The 14,619-nt window shown below is 42.6% G+C and overlaps 1 non-coding gene across 1 annotated transcript; it reads right to left on the bottom strand.

Moving 5' to 3' along the window:
- Positions 1 to 533: 533 nt before the first annotated feature.
- On the bottom strand, positions 534 to 732 carry LOC145351077 (U2 spliceosomal RNA). The gene has a single exon (XR_013888317.1). It is a non-coding gene; the product is annotated as a U2 spliceosomal RNA (small nuclear RNA).
- Between the last annotated feature and the right edge of the window lie 13,887 nt (positions 733 to 14,619).

The raw sequence follows: 14,619 nt of genomic DNA on the forward strand, positions 1-14,619 counted from the left end.
TAATTTAGGTTAGCTTGTTTCCTGGATGTGGTCAGAATGGCAACCTCCAGAAGGTTGATTGTGGGCCATTCAGCTATGTTCAAAATGCAATCCATTTAACAAGGTAATATTACCATACAACATGATGGAGGGTGTCATCAACTAACTGCTCTTCACCTTCCCTCCCCTTTCAGTATTCTAAGTGAACATTCCCTCTGTAATAGCCAGTCCCAGCTCTAAATTACCCAACACTGTCTCCCTTTCCCATGAATCTTTCTATCCAAACATAAAAATGCAAAACCTCCCCTTCGATCTTTCTTCTCAACATTGATGGCCTCAAACAGTCCTCCCAGATAAAACAGCAATTTACATGTACTTTCTACTTGGTGTGCTGTGTTCACTGCTCATAATGTGCCCTCTCTACACTGGGAGGCTAAACACAGATCATTTTTTTAATCCAATTCAATCAAATCAAGTCCAATTCAGAGTCTCAACAAGTTGAGACATTCCCGATCCAAGCTGACAAGACAGGGCTCTCACCTCCTGTCTTGGGCTTGATCTACATGATCCAAGCTGATTGGAGTAGGCATTGCACCTCATCCAAGGCTTGATCTCATTTGCATCTTAGCCAAAAGGCCGAGATGCCGCTTTTAAAAACTGCTTCAAATGAAGCTCAACTATAACCTAATGACTTCAATCAAGCACAGTATGTTGATACTACACTTGATCTGAGCCAAAAGGCCGAGAAGCAACAGATCAATTGACCATTCTCTACAAAACCCCCAATCAGTCTGCAAACAGCTGCCCAAGGTTCTAGTTATCTGTAATTTTAATTTGTCACAATTCTCTCATGCTGACCCTCTGTCCTCAATCCCCTGATTTAGCATGTCCAGACTTCCAGGCTCACATCCATCACATCTGTTCTTATTTTGTTTCCTTTCCCTTTTCAGATTTTGGTCTGAACTTAAGTTTCTCTTGTTTTTGCTTTATTGTGCAGTCATTCACATCCTCGAGACACGTTCCTTGAATTATTCCAAAGCCACTCCTTTGCACTATTAACTCTTCTGTTATTCAATCCCTCCTGTATTTCAACCTATCAATGAGAATTGTTTGTTTTCCTATCATCCCCGTCTGTCGCTCACATGCCCCTTTCGGATGAAAGCATTGACCTGAAATGTTGACACTGTTTTTCTCTCTGCTGGTGCTTACTGACCTGCTGAGCGTTTCCAGCATTTTTGCTTTGTACTTCTGGGGGAGAAGGGTTTTTGTCTAACTCAGACAAGGCTATCAGCTCTAAAGGGACCATGGCTAGGTTGGGATCTTCCAATTCTGAGAGTTCCAACAATCTGGCTTATTGCAGTGTGGATACTTGCCAATTTTTCTGAAGTTATTATGAGTGAAGTGATTTTGAAGGAAAATCAAGCCTTGCTAGTGACCTGACAAGAGGGTTTTGAAATCTCAGGTTTATTCAAAAATGCTTTATCTTGGATTATGATTGGAGAGAATATGATCTTTCTATCCACTGATGCACACCAGTGCCAGAAAAACAACTGTCAGGCTATGGTGCTATAAAGTCAGACCTGAAACTGACTTGATTTTTTCAAAATTTGATTTATTATTGTCACATGCATTAACATACAATGAAGGGTATTGTTCCTTGTGAGCGATACAGACAAAGCATACCATTCACAGAGAAGGAACGGAGACAGTGCAGAACGCAGTGTTACAGTCATAGTTAGCATGTAGAGAAAGAACAACCTAATGCAAAGTAGGTTCATTCAAATGTCTGATGGCAGCATGGAAGAAGCTGTTCTTGAGTCACTTGGTATGTGACCTCAGACTTTTGTATCTTTTTCTTGATGGAAGAAGGTGGAAGAGAGAACGTGCAGGGTGTGTGGGGTCCTTAATTATGCTGGCTGCTTTGTCGAGGCAACAGGAAGTGCAGACAGAGTCAAAGGATGGGAGACTGGTTTGCATGATGGATTGGCTACATTCACGATCTTTTGTAGTTCCTTGTGGTCTTGGGCAGAGCAGGAGCCATACCAAGTTGTGATACAACCAGAAAGAATGCTTTCTGTGCTTCATCTGTAAAAGTTAGTGAGAGTCATAGCTGACATGCCAAATTTCTTTAGTCTTCTGAGAAAGTAGAGGCATTGGTGGGCTTTCTTAATTATAGTGTCAGCATGGGGGGATCAGGACAGAATGTTGGTGATCTGGGCACCTAAAAACTTGAAGCTCTCGGCCCTTTCTACTTCATCCCCATTGATGTAGACAGGGACATGTTCTCCTCAACGCTTCCTGAAGTCAATGACAATCTCCTTTGGTTTGTTGACATTGAGGGAGAGATTATTGTCACTGCAGCTGTTCACCAGATTCTCTACCTCATTCCTGTCCTCTGTCTCATCATTGTTTGAGATCAGACCCACTATGGTGGTGCCGTCAGCAAACTTGAAAATTGAGTTGGAGGGGAATTTGTCGACACAGTCACAGGCGTAAGGAGTATAATAGAGGGCTGAGAACACAACTTTGTGGGGCACCTATGTTGAAGATGATCATGGAAATTGTGCTATTGAATATCCTTACTGATTGTGGCCTGTGGGTAAAGAAGTTCAGGATTCAGTTGCAGAGGCAGGAGCCAAGGCCCAGGCCCCAGAGTTTGGAGATGAGTTTTGTAGGAATAATGGTGTTGAAGGCTGAGCTGTAGTGAAAAAATAAGAGGCTGACATAGGTGTCTTTGTAATCTAGGTTTTCAGGGTTGAGTACAAGGCCAGGAAGATTATGCCTGCTGTGGTCCTGTTGCAGTGATAGGCAAACTGTAGTGGATCCAGGCAGTCCAGGAGGCTGGAATTGATTCATGCCATGACTAGCCTTTTGAAGCACTTCATAATGATGGATGTCAAAGCCACCGGCCGACAGTTATTAAGGCACACTGCTTGGTTTTTCTTTGGTACTGAGATGCCAATCGACTTCCTGAAGCAGAGAGGGACATCAGATTGTTGTAAAGAGAGGTCGAAGATGTCTGAAAATATCCCCACCAGCTGATCTGCGCAGGATCTGAGTGCTTGTCCAGGTACCCCATTTGGGTCAGTTGCTTTCCATGGGTTGACCTTTCAGAAAGCTGCTCTGACATCTGCAATGGTGACCCCAGATGTCAGTTCATCCAAGGCTTCCAGGGAGAGGGCATGCTCTTGCTGACCTCTTGATCAAAATGGGCGTAGAATGCATTAAGCTCAATGGGGAGAGGTGCGTTGGAGCTGAAGATTTAACATGGTTACATGATTTTACTGTTAGCAGAGACAGGAAGATAACAGTGTCTGTGTACAAGAGCCTAAAACTTAATGTAAGACAAAAATCCATCAGGTAAAGGAATAGAGACACCATGGGCCAGTGCATCTGTGAGAGTCCTCAATAATGCCAGAGACTCTTGACATCAGGAAAATGAAGGAGATTTAGTGTAGCCATGTCCATGTCTTCAACTGAAGTAACAGCTTATCCTGGGAAATGTAACTCAGATTTGGCCGATGAATTTGGGGGACAGGTCTGGTGGAGGGGGCCTTCAACTTGGTGAGAGCTCTAGATAAAGCAAATGAGCCTCAATTCACATAATCATAAAATAAGTGCAGAAGGAGGCCATTCTGCCCGTTGAGTCTGCACTGACTCACCTTCTTTAGATCTTTCCCAGACCTTATCCCGATAACCCTATATGTTTACACGTCTAATTCCTCCATCCTATACAGCTTGGGACACTAAGGGGCAATTTAGCATAGCCAAGCCACCTAACCTGCACATCTTTGGACTGTAGGAGGAAACTCACGCAGACACAGGGAGAATGTGCGTACTCCACACAGCCAGTCACCCAGAGCTGGAACTCAAGCCAAGTCCCATAGCACTGTGAGATAGCAGTGCTAACCACTATGCCACCATGCCAAGAAGTGGCGCTTATTTTGAAGATTGGGTTCATCAACACAGGGGAATGAGTATGATCAATTGGATCTGAAGTTTACTATTTTGTATGCATTTTTTTGGGGATATAAATCCACTGAGCAGAGTTTTTAAGTGCAAGTGTTGGAGAGCTGTTTGTCATTTACCTTGGAACCTGGGCTTTAATCCAGCCTAATAGCCTTGGGGCTGTTGAAGCTTTGATCCCTGGCAGGACTGAATTCACATTGCAAATGGGCATTAATTAGCAGTTTAACTCCGTTGGCAGGTGTGGGAAATAGAAAATGTCACCGAGTACATTAGCTGACAGACAGACCAGTACATGCCCGCAGCAAACTTGGCGAGTGGAAGCTGGCGATATACCAGGCACAAAGCGGTCAGTCCCTGCAATCAGTAATAGGCAGTGCTCAATCCGAGCTCTCAGCTTGCGGTATCAACTCCAACAGCAAAATATTAGCAAAACCATTAGGAAGATATGGCTAAAAGGAGATCAAAACTGGGAACTCAATATCCAGGGATATTTGACCTTTCTGGAAGACTGGAAGGAAGGAAAAGTAGGGGGCAACACTCTTCATAAGAGATGAAATGATCAGTTGTGTAAGACAATCTAGGCTTGGATGATGTATTGTCTATATGGGAAGAGGTAAAAAACAGCAAGAGAAAGAAGACATTGGTAAGTGTAATGATGTGTGTACTCCCAATCATACTATAGGAAAGGATGTAAATCAGCAACTAATACGGCATGAAAAAGGAATACAGAGATAATTATGGGTGACTATTATCTTCATGTTGATTGAGTTTATCAAGTTGGAAAGGGTAGCTATGAAATCGAATTTATAGAGTGCATAAGGGACAGTTTCCGAGAGCAATGTGTCATGGAGCCATTCAGGGAACAGGCTATCATGGATCTGGTAATGGGAAATGAGGTAGGTTTAATAAATGATCTGAGAGTAAAAGATCCACTAGGAAGTAGTGATCATAAAATGATATAATTTAATACTGAGTTTGAGAGTGAGAAACTTGGATCAGAAAAACTGTGTCTAATGCAAATAAAGGGACTTACAATGAAATAAGGATAGAATTAGCTAAAATAGACTGGGAGAACACATTAGCAGGAAAGTGGTAAGCAAGCAGTGGCAGATATTTAAGAAGGGAATTCATGCCTGTCAACAAAAGTATACTCCAGTAAGGAGAAAGATTCTAAGAGAGGGATAAACTAACCACGGATAATCAAAGGTGTTAAGGGGGATATTGAGTTGAAAGAGAAAGCATAAAAGGAGGCAATAGTCAGTGACAGCTCCAAAGACTGGTGAACATGAACATGTCACACTATCTGTAACCCCCGTGACTTGCCTGGGTTTGCAAAACCTCACTCACTGTGCTGTCTGGAGACAATACACATCTCTTTAACCTGTGATCAGTGCTCCTTCCACTCACATTGTCGGCCACTTTAGGACTTGAACAGCAGGTTAGGTGTAAAGACTCACATTCTAATCAGTAATCTCTAAACTGTCTGTGCTTTATATGCTCTGTCTGAGGCCAGAACTCTCCATTCACCTGACGAAGAGGGAAACCTCGAAAGCTTGTGCGTTTACTATCAAATAAATCGGTTGGACTTAAACCTGGTGTTGTCAGACTTTTTACTGTGTTTACCCCAGTCCAACGCCGGCACATCCACATCATGACTATTCCTGTAGACAATGACAACCTAAAGATCAAAGCCAAAGGGTCTGCAATTTCCTCCCTAGCCTCCCAGAGAATCCTAGGATAAATCCCATCCAGCCCAGGGGACTTATTTATTTTTATACTTTCCAGAGTTGCTAACACTTCCTCCTTATGAACCTCAATCCCATCTAGTCTAATAGCTGGTATCTCAGTATTTTCCTCAACAACATTGTCTTTTTCCTGTGTGAATACTGATGAAAAATATTCACTTAGCGCCTCTCCTATCTCTTTGGACTCCACACACAACTTCCCACTACTGTCCTTGACTGGCCCTAATCTTACCCTAGGCATTCTTTTATTCCTGACATACCTATAGAAAGCCTTAGGGTTTTGCTTGAACCTTTGACCTTTGGCTCAACTTGTCCATGCCACCCTTTCTTTATCGACTAAGCTAGTTCCAATTGCCCGCGTTTAGCCCAATTCCTCCATAGCCATCTTACTCTAAATACTTTTTGAAAGACAAAATTGTACCCGCCTTTACTACTACTTCTGGCAGCTTGTTCCAGACACCCACCACCCTGTGTGAAAACATTGCCCTTCTGGATGATTTTGTATCCCTCCCCTCTCACCTTAAACTTATGCCCTTTAGTGTTAAACTCCCCTACCTTTGAGAAAAGAAATTGATTATCTCGCTGATCTATGCTCCTCATTATTTTATAGGCCTCTATAGGATCACCCCTAAACCTCCTACACTCAGAGAAAAAAGTCCCAGTGTAGCCAGCCTCTCCTTATAACTCAAATCATCAAGTCCCGATACATTAATTAAAATATGCAAGGTCCTGAGGGGTTTTGGCAGGAAGAATGTGGAAAGGATGTTTTAGAAGTTCCAGTGATCGTTGTTTAAAAATAAGGTCACCAAGATAGAGATGAGAAGAAATTTCTTCTCTCAGAGGGTTGTTAGTCTCTGATACTCGCTTTCTCAAAAGGTGATGGAAACAGAAACCACGATTTTTTTGCCGTATCTGTACCCAGTGGAGATTATGTTGGAGCGGTGCAGAGTCAGAGAATCATGGATGAGGGGTCTGGCATGTTCAGTGTTGGTACAAAACCCCATTGGAATAATTCCGACCTCCGCACCTGGGAAAATTCTGCTCAGTCTTTGAATATTTTTAGCGCATATGTAAGTAGATTCTTGATAAGCTCATGGGTGAAATGTTATCGGGATAGACAGGAAGGTGAAGTTCAGGTCACAATCAGTTCAGCCATGATCTTATTGAATAGTGGAACAGGCTTGAAGTAGGTTCCTATTCCCAATTTGCACATAGGAAAAGAAGTAGATAAAGAACATATTGCCCCTACCCTTAATTCATATAAAATTCCTGCAGTGCAGAAGGAAGCCATTTGGTCAATCTAGTCTGCACTGACTCTCTGGCAGAGTATCTATCCAAGCCCACCACCTTGCCCTATCTCCGTAACCCCACACACATGGCTTACTCATCTAACCGATGCAACTTGAAAATCTAAGATGCAATTTAGCATGTCCAGTTCATCTAACCTGCACATCTTTGGATCTGCACATCTATAGAAACATGGAACCTAGAAGCAGGAGTAGGCCATTCAGCCCTTCGAGCCTGCTCCGCCATTCATCTTGATCATGGCTAATCATCGAATTCAATATGCTGATCCTGCCTTCCTCCCATATCCCTTCATCCCTATAGCCCCAAGAGCTATAGAAACATCTGTTCATATGAAAGTGATTGGACCCTTATTCCCATGCCTTTGACTCCCTAACCTGACCAATTCTATCCTATAAGCGTTCTTCAAAATTTTGTAGGATCAATGAGAGCACCTCTCATTCTTCTAAACTCCAGAGATATAAGCCTAATTTACTTTGCCTCTCAGCATAAGACAACTCTCTCATCCAAGGACCAATTTAATCACTGCATCACCTCCAGTGAAGAAGTATATCCTTTCTTTGATACGGAAATCAAAACTGCTCACAGAATTCCAAATGTGGTTTCTCCAAAAATCTGGATAACTGTAATGAGGCTTTATTATTCCTGTACCCTCATCCCCTATCAATAAAGGTTAACATGGCATTTGCCCTTCTAATTGCTTTCTGCACCTATGCCAACTTTCTGCTTTCCTCGCATGAGCTCACTCAAATATCTTTGAACATCAACACTTGCAGGTTTCACACCTTTTAAAAAATATGTTACTTTTCTCTTCTTATGGACCAAAGTGAATAACTTAACACTTCTTTACATCATATACCATCTGCCATTTTGTTGTCCATTCGCTTAATCTGTCTATATCTCTGCAACCTCTCTGTTCTGGTTCCACTCCCCCTTCAAAGTTTGTTTACACCATCCCCCAGTACTAATTAACTTCCCAGTGATAAGATTGGTTTTGGATTTGTTTGTGCGCAACTCAGCCATATTATACAGGTGCTCAGTGCTAGTGTCAATGTTCCAAGAATCTAAGTGTTGAATTTATGTAAAAACTGAAATAATACATGCTGTTTTTTTCAATGGGAGTTCAGAGAAGAATCTCTCACACTCTGTGCACTGCAGAGGGACTAGTGTGTATATCATTATAAAGCTGTGGACAGGACTTATTACCACCCGGGTGGCCAGCAGCTTAGAGTTCTGCGGGCCACTATGCATGCGCCAATCTGTCAGCGGCAACATCGGTGCCTACACAGTAGCCTCGCACTGTCAGCCTCTAGATTGCTGGCCAGCTCAATTGCTGGGCAGCCCCATGATCCCCCCATTATCGGGTTGTGACACCCCCCACGGCCCATCACTGACCCCCTAACCATTCTGATGCCCAGCCCAGAAGCCCTCTCTCCTCTCCCCTGCCTACCCCAGCCAGCCCCAATCTCCAGCACCCTCCACGATTCCTCATCCCCTCAGTCCGCACACCCCAATAGTCCCAATTCCTCCCCCCCTTGCAGTTCCAACCACCCTCCCCCTCCCTCAGTCCCAACACTCAGCAGGCTGACCCCACCCCACACCTCCCAGATCACTGGTTTCATCCCTTCCCCACCGATCCTGTCTGCAGAGTGACAGTGGGACCCCCCACCTCCACCGATTGCCACCCATCAGGCCTTGCCCATAGGCCCATCCCCTCGGCATTGCCCCATGCCCGATGGGCAGGGCCAAGGTGCCCCCAAGAATTGTCAGTTTGCCCCTTGGGCAGTGCCAGGGGGCCCAGGCTGGCAAGGTGCCAATGCACTCCCCTATCGCCTGATCCTTTGGGGTGGGCCCAATTGCCTCCCCTTCACTCCAGCAGTGTTGGGTCGCTAGTTTCCCATTAGCAGGGAGCTCTATAATCCCCACTGGATTGAACCACTCTGGTGGGGGGGAGGGATTAATATTCAAATTGTATTAAAATGACCATCTCAATTGTCTTTGCACCTTCTCATTGATTTTCGGATGGGTTGGGAGAATTGCTCCCATAGACAGGATGAATTGGCAGAAGCATGGAAGATTGACTCCAACATAAAGAAATGTGAACTGATGTACTTTGGGAAGACCAATATAAAAAGACAGTATGCTATACATGGCACAATATTAGAAACTATAGCAGGGAGACCTTGATGTTCATTTACATAAGTTCTTAAAGAAATCAGAACAATTTGATAAGCTGGTTACAAAAGCGTGCGGGTTTTGTGAGATTTCAAATACAGAAATAAAATATGAAACCTCACAGATCATGCTTGAACTTTATAAACCACTGGGTAGGCCTCAGCTTGAGTAATGTAGGTAATTTTGAGCTCAACATTTCAATAATAGCATTAAAAAGGGTAAGTTTCACTGGGGTATTATCAGCGATGAATGACTTCATTATGCTGAGAGCTTTGAAAAGTTTGGAGGATTATTCTTCTTGGAACAAAGAAGGTTAGAAGATTACCTAATTGAGTTTTTGGATGATGATAAGAGATTTTAGTAGACCGCAAAGAGGGAAAATCCTTTTAATAAGTGGGTCAATGGATTTAAAGCCACCGTAAAACATATCTGGAGGGAAAATGAGTAAATTTTCCCATTCAGATAGTAATTGGCATTTTGAATGCTCTGTTTGGAAAAGTGGTGTGAATGAATGCATTCATTGTTACACAGATAGAAGCAAGTAATTTCATTTCAGCTTTTTTGGAACTCAAACTTAGGATTTGCAGGGAATGTTTTTAAGGGGTGGATCTAGGATGGCTGGGACCAGATTTTTGCCTACCTTATGGATGTGCTGTAATTTCTTTCTGTGCTTCAGTGTTAAGGCATTTGCTTACTGTGACTGAATGCCCACGCCATCTTTCACAATTGAGCAACAGGTATATTTCACTACAATGCCATTTATTATGGTCCCATGGGGGATTAACCTTCTCACTGTTGACCATTTCACCCCAAAACAAAATTTCTTTGATGTTTGTATACATGATAATTGTTGCTTTCCGGAAATAGACTTTTAGATTACCTCTCAATGGTCTTTACTAATGCCGAACACATAGTCACAGGCTTCCCTCGTGCCCAGCATTGATGGGCAATACATCATTAGATAGATAGCTATATTTTTCCATTGTTCGATTTTTGAATTTGCAGATTTCTTTCTTTTAAGGTGCTCAGTAGAATGGCAATCAACAGTGATAGGAATATGTGTCAGACCAAACAAATGTTATGCACAATTAGGATGTCCAATTTACAAAATCCATGATTGAAAGGATTGTGTTAATGCTTAATTGAAATTATTGGCAATGAAAGACTTATGTTCCTGTTTGCCTTCCTGCACACATCATAGGGCTGTGGATGGTGCAAAAATTGAAAATGCAAGGCAGAGATCAATAGAGTTTTGCTTGGCAAAGGTATCATGGGATGTAGGGCAAAGGTGGTTAAATAGAGTTGATATACCGATTAGACTGGAACTGATTGAAAATGGTGGAACAGTCTCAAGAGACAGAATGGTCTACTTCTGTTTTTGTGCATTTCCCATGTTTATCAATTTTGATACTACACAGAACTTTTAGCTGCTTCTTTATGTCTTTCATAGTACAGTTTGTTTTGATAAACTACAGATGTAAATAAACTACAGGTATGTTTCCCAAACTATCTCAAACTGCTCCCTTGACTGGTCAAAACTTCTTGACCATTTTTTGAAAACCTTGCACAAACTAAATAGGTGCAATTCATGAGGGTACGATGAGAAACACAAGTTTTCATTTCAAGGTCAGATATTGTTTCCATGTTCTTTTTTTGCAATATGAGAACTGTATTCAGCATTCTACCAGTATGGAAATATACACTGGGACATCAAAATGAGGAGCAAAATGTTTCATGCTGTACAAGATGCAGCATCAAGTCATGTTACTTTGCTGCAGAGGAGTCCATTGTTATCAATCAGAACAATCTGTTTTGAAGTGTCTAAGACATAAAGGTCTAGTCGAGCGGCAGTGACAAAACTATGTTATCACTTTCAGGAGGATTTCCAGTTTAACTTAAGATCCATGTGAAATTCTGAGTCTGCATCGAAGTAGATGAAACTTCCAGTTTCCACACTTGGACTGGGACACTTTCACAGTTGACCAATGTATTGCCTATAGATGTATCAAAGAAGTCACATAAGCATTATTCAGTGAGATCAGCAACTTTATTCATTTACACAACCACTAATGATGAATAATCGAGTCCTCTGCGCAATGTCTCCGGCATCAAAACATTTTTTAAAAATTTTAATAAGTTGGTGATCCACCTGCACAGAAGCATATATTCAATTTCTTATCAAATGCAATCCCCTGTGCCACCATAGCTGAAAGCAAATGAAGAGTGTAACATTGGCTCAAGGGAATCTAAGCTATCTCTCTACACACGTGGCCCACAATGCCATGCACTTATCAAGGATAGGAATAGACTGCAAGTGCAATGTGACTTATGTTGCAACCAGAATACAAATCAACCAATATCTTGTACAGACATAAACATACCCTCCACCATAACAGAACTGTTGTCTGCTACATGCAATATAACTTAAAAGGAAAAAGAGAAAGATTTGCATTTATATAGAAACTGTTACAACCACAGGATGGCCCAAAGCACTTTACAACCAATGAAGTGTTTTTTTGAAGTGTATTCACTGTTATAATATAAGAATATAATGTACACAATATAACATAATGTACACAACACTCCAGCTAAGGCCCAACCAGTGCCTTGTATAAATTCAACATAACCATCCTTGTACTTGTGTTTTATGCCCCATTTCCAATTTGCATATAGCAAGTTCCCACAAACAGCAATGCGATCATAATCAAATCATTTATTTTTCTGAAGTTACTTGAGAGATGAATATACAAAATGCCTGCTCTTCTTCAAAAAAAATGATTATTTACCCATCTGTGAGACCAGACAGGGCCAGATTTTAAAATATCATCTGAAAGACAGCACCTCTAACATTGCAGCATTCCCTCAGTCTTGCACTGAAGTGTCAGCCTTAATTTTGTGCTCAAGTCGTTGTGAGGAAGTTAAATGAACCCAAAACCTTGTGACTCAGAGGTGGAAATGTTACCAATTGAGCTACAGCTGACTCAGAAATAAAAGAAGCTTTAACATACATTTCAGTGGCTCGATTAACACTTCCCTAATACCAGCTTAACTCAATGCTAACAGCTTTCTACCACTGAAACTGAAACATTAGGGGGGGAATGTTAGCTGGCATTCACCATGGGCAAAAATGACAATGCTGACAGAAAACCCCACATGATCATTGGAATAGGAATGCCACCAGCAAGGTCACATCATCAGATTTCCCCACCCTTTGCTGGTGATGCATGGGCAGGAACCTCCTTTAAATATGTATATTCTGCCCAGGTAGAGAACTCCCCCCTCACCAACATGACGTCATGTCAACAAGCTTTACAACAGCTTCTGCAAAACCTGAAGCTGTTGAGTGGAACCTACTAGCGATGCAAAGAACAGTATAGACGGGGGGGGGGTGGAGGAGAAGGACAGGGACAGGATTGGGTATGGTGACAGAGGAGGAAACTCTGTCACTAGAAGTGTTCAGAATTGAAAAGGAGGAATGTTGGATAAGCTGTCCACACTTAAAATTGACAAAGGACCAGATGAGATGCATCCAAGGTCATTGAAGGAAGTAAGGGTGGAAATTGCAGGGGCACTGTTTATAATCTTTCAATCTTCCCCAGACTCAGGAGGGAGGCCAGAGGATTTAATAATTCCAAATATCATGCCCTTGTCCAAAGATGTAGTCAAGATAAGCCCAGCAATTACAGACCAGTCAATTAAACTTCAATGATGGGGAAGCTCCTAGAATCAATTATTTGCTTTCGAAGTAATAGTCACATGGAAAAATGTGGGCTGATAGGAAGAGCCAGCATGGATTTCTAAACGAGAAATCATATTTAATTAATTTGAATACAAAAGATGGGAATTGAGTATATATGTTGGGAAATCATGTTGCAGCTATATAAGACCATAAGACCACAACATATAGGAGCAGAATTAAGCCATTCAGCCCATCGAGTCTGCTCCACCATTCAATCATGGCTCATATGATTGTCATTTCCATTCTCTACCTTCTCCCCACTAGGCTTGATCTCCTTATTGATCAAGCAACTATCTATCTCAGTGTCACTCAATGTCTTGGCCTCCACAGCCCTCTGTGGCAATGAGTTCCACAGATTCACACCCTCTAGTGAAGAAATTGCTCCACATCTCAACTATAAAGGAGCATCCTTTCACTTTGAGATTGTGCCCTCATCTCTCTCACTAGTGTAAACATACTCTCCACATCCACTCTATCTAGGCCCCTCAGTATTGTATAAGTTTCAATTAGATCCACCCTCATTCTGCTAAACTCTTTCGAGTATAGGCCCAGACTTCTCAACTGCTCCTCATACGACAAACCCTTCATTCCTGGGATCATTCTGGTGAACCTCCTCTGGACTCCCTCCAAGGGGTTACCTTGGGTAGGTTGCATTTGGAGCATTGCATACAGTTCAGGTTGCCATACTACCAAAAGGATATAGAAGCTTTGGAGAGAATGCAAAGAAGGTTCACCAGAATGTTGCCTGGTCTCGAGGGTGTTGACTATGGGGGGAGATTGAATAAAATAAGATTGTTTTCATTGGAAAGATAGAAGCTGAGGGGAGTTCTGTTAGAGGTTTGCAAAATTATGAGAAGCATAGATAGGATGAATATTCAGAGGAGTTTTCCTAGACTGGAAGTGTCAGTTACAAGGGAGCACAGATTAATAAGAACATAAGAACATAAGAAATAGGAGCAGGAGTAGGCCATCCAGCCCTTCGAGCCTGCCCCGCCATTCAATAAGATCATGGCTGATCTGTCGCTGCTCAGTTCCACTTTCCCGCCCTCTCCCCATAACCCTTAATCCCCTCTCCTATCAAAAACCCATCAACCCGCGTCTTAAAAATATTTAGCGAGGCAGCCTCCACCACTTCAACGGGCAGAGAATTCCAGAGATTCACCACCCTTTGAGTGAAGAAGTTCCTCCTCAACTCCGTTCTAAACCGCCCCCCTTTTATCTTGAGGCTGTGCCCCCTAGTCCTATTGTCTTTTTTGAGCGGGAAGAGCCTTTCCACCTCTATCCTATCCATCCCATTCATCATCTTATACATCTCAATGAGATCTCCTCTCATTCTTCTAAACTCTAACGAGTACAAGCCCAGTTTATTCAGCCTCTCCTCATAGCTCAACCCCCTCAACTCCGGTATCAGCCTAGTAAACCTCCTCTGCACTCCCTCCAAGGCCAAAATATCTTTGCGCAGGTGCGGCGCCCAAAAATGCACACAGTACTCCAGTTGCGGCCTCACCAATGCCCTATACAGCTGCAGCAAGACCTCCCTACTTTTATATTCAATCCCCTTCGCTATGAAGGCCAGCATCCCATTCGCCTTCCTGACCACATGCTGCACCTGCAAGCTGGGTTTTTGCGACTCATGCACAAGGACCCCGAGGTCCCTCTGCACCGTCGCCTGCTGCAGTTTTTCGCCCCGTAAGTAATAGTCCTTCC

Source organism: Carcharhinus amblyrhynchos, chromosome 1 (genome assembly GCF_965287045.1).
Source record: "Carcharhinus amblyrhynchos chromosome 1, sCarAmb.v2.hapA, whole genome shotgun sequence".
Classification (NCBI taxonomy): Eukaryota; Metazoa; Chordata; class Chondrichthyes; order Carcharhiniformes; family Carcharhinidae; genus Carcharhinus; species Carcharhinus amblyrhynchos.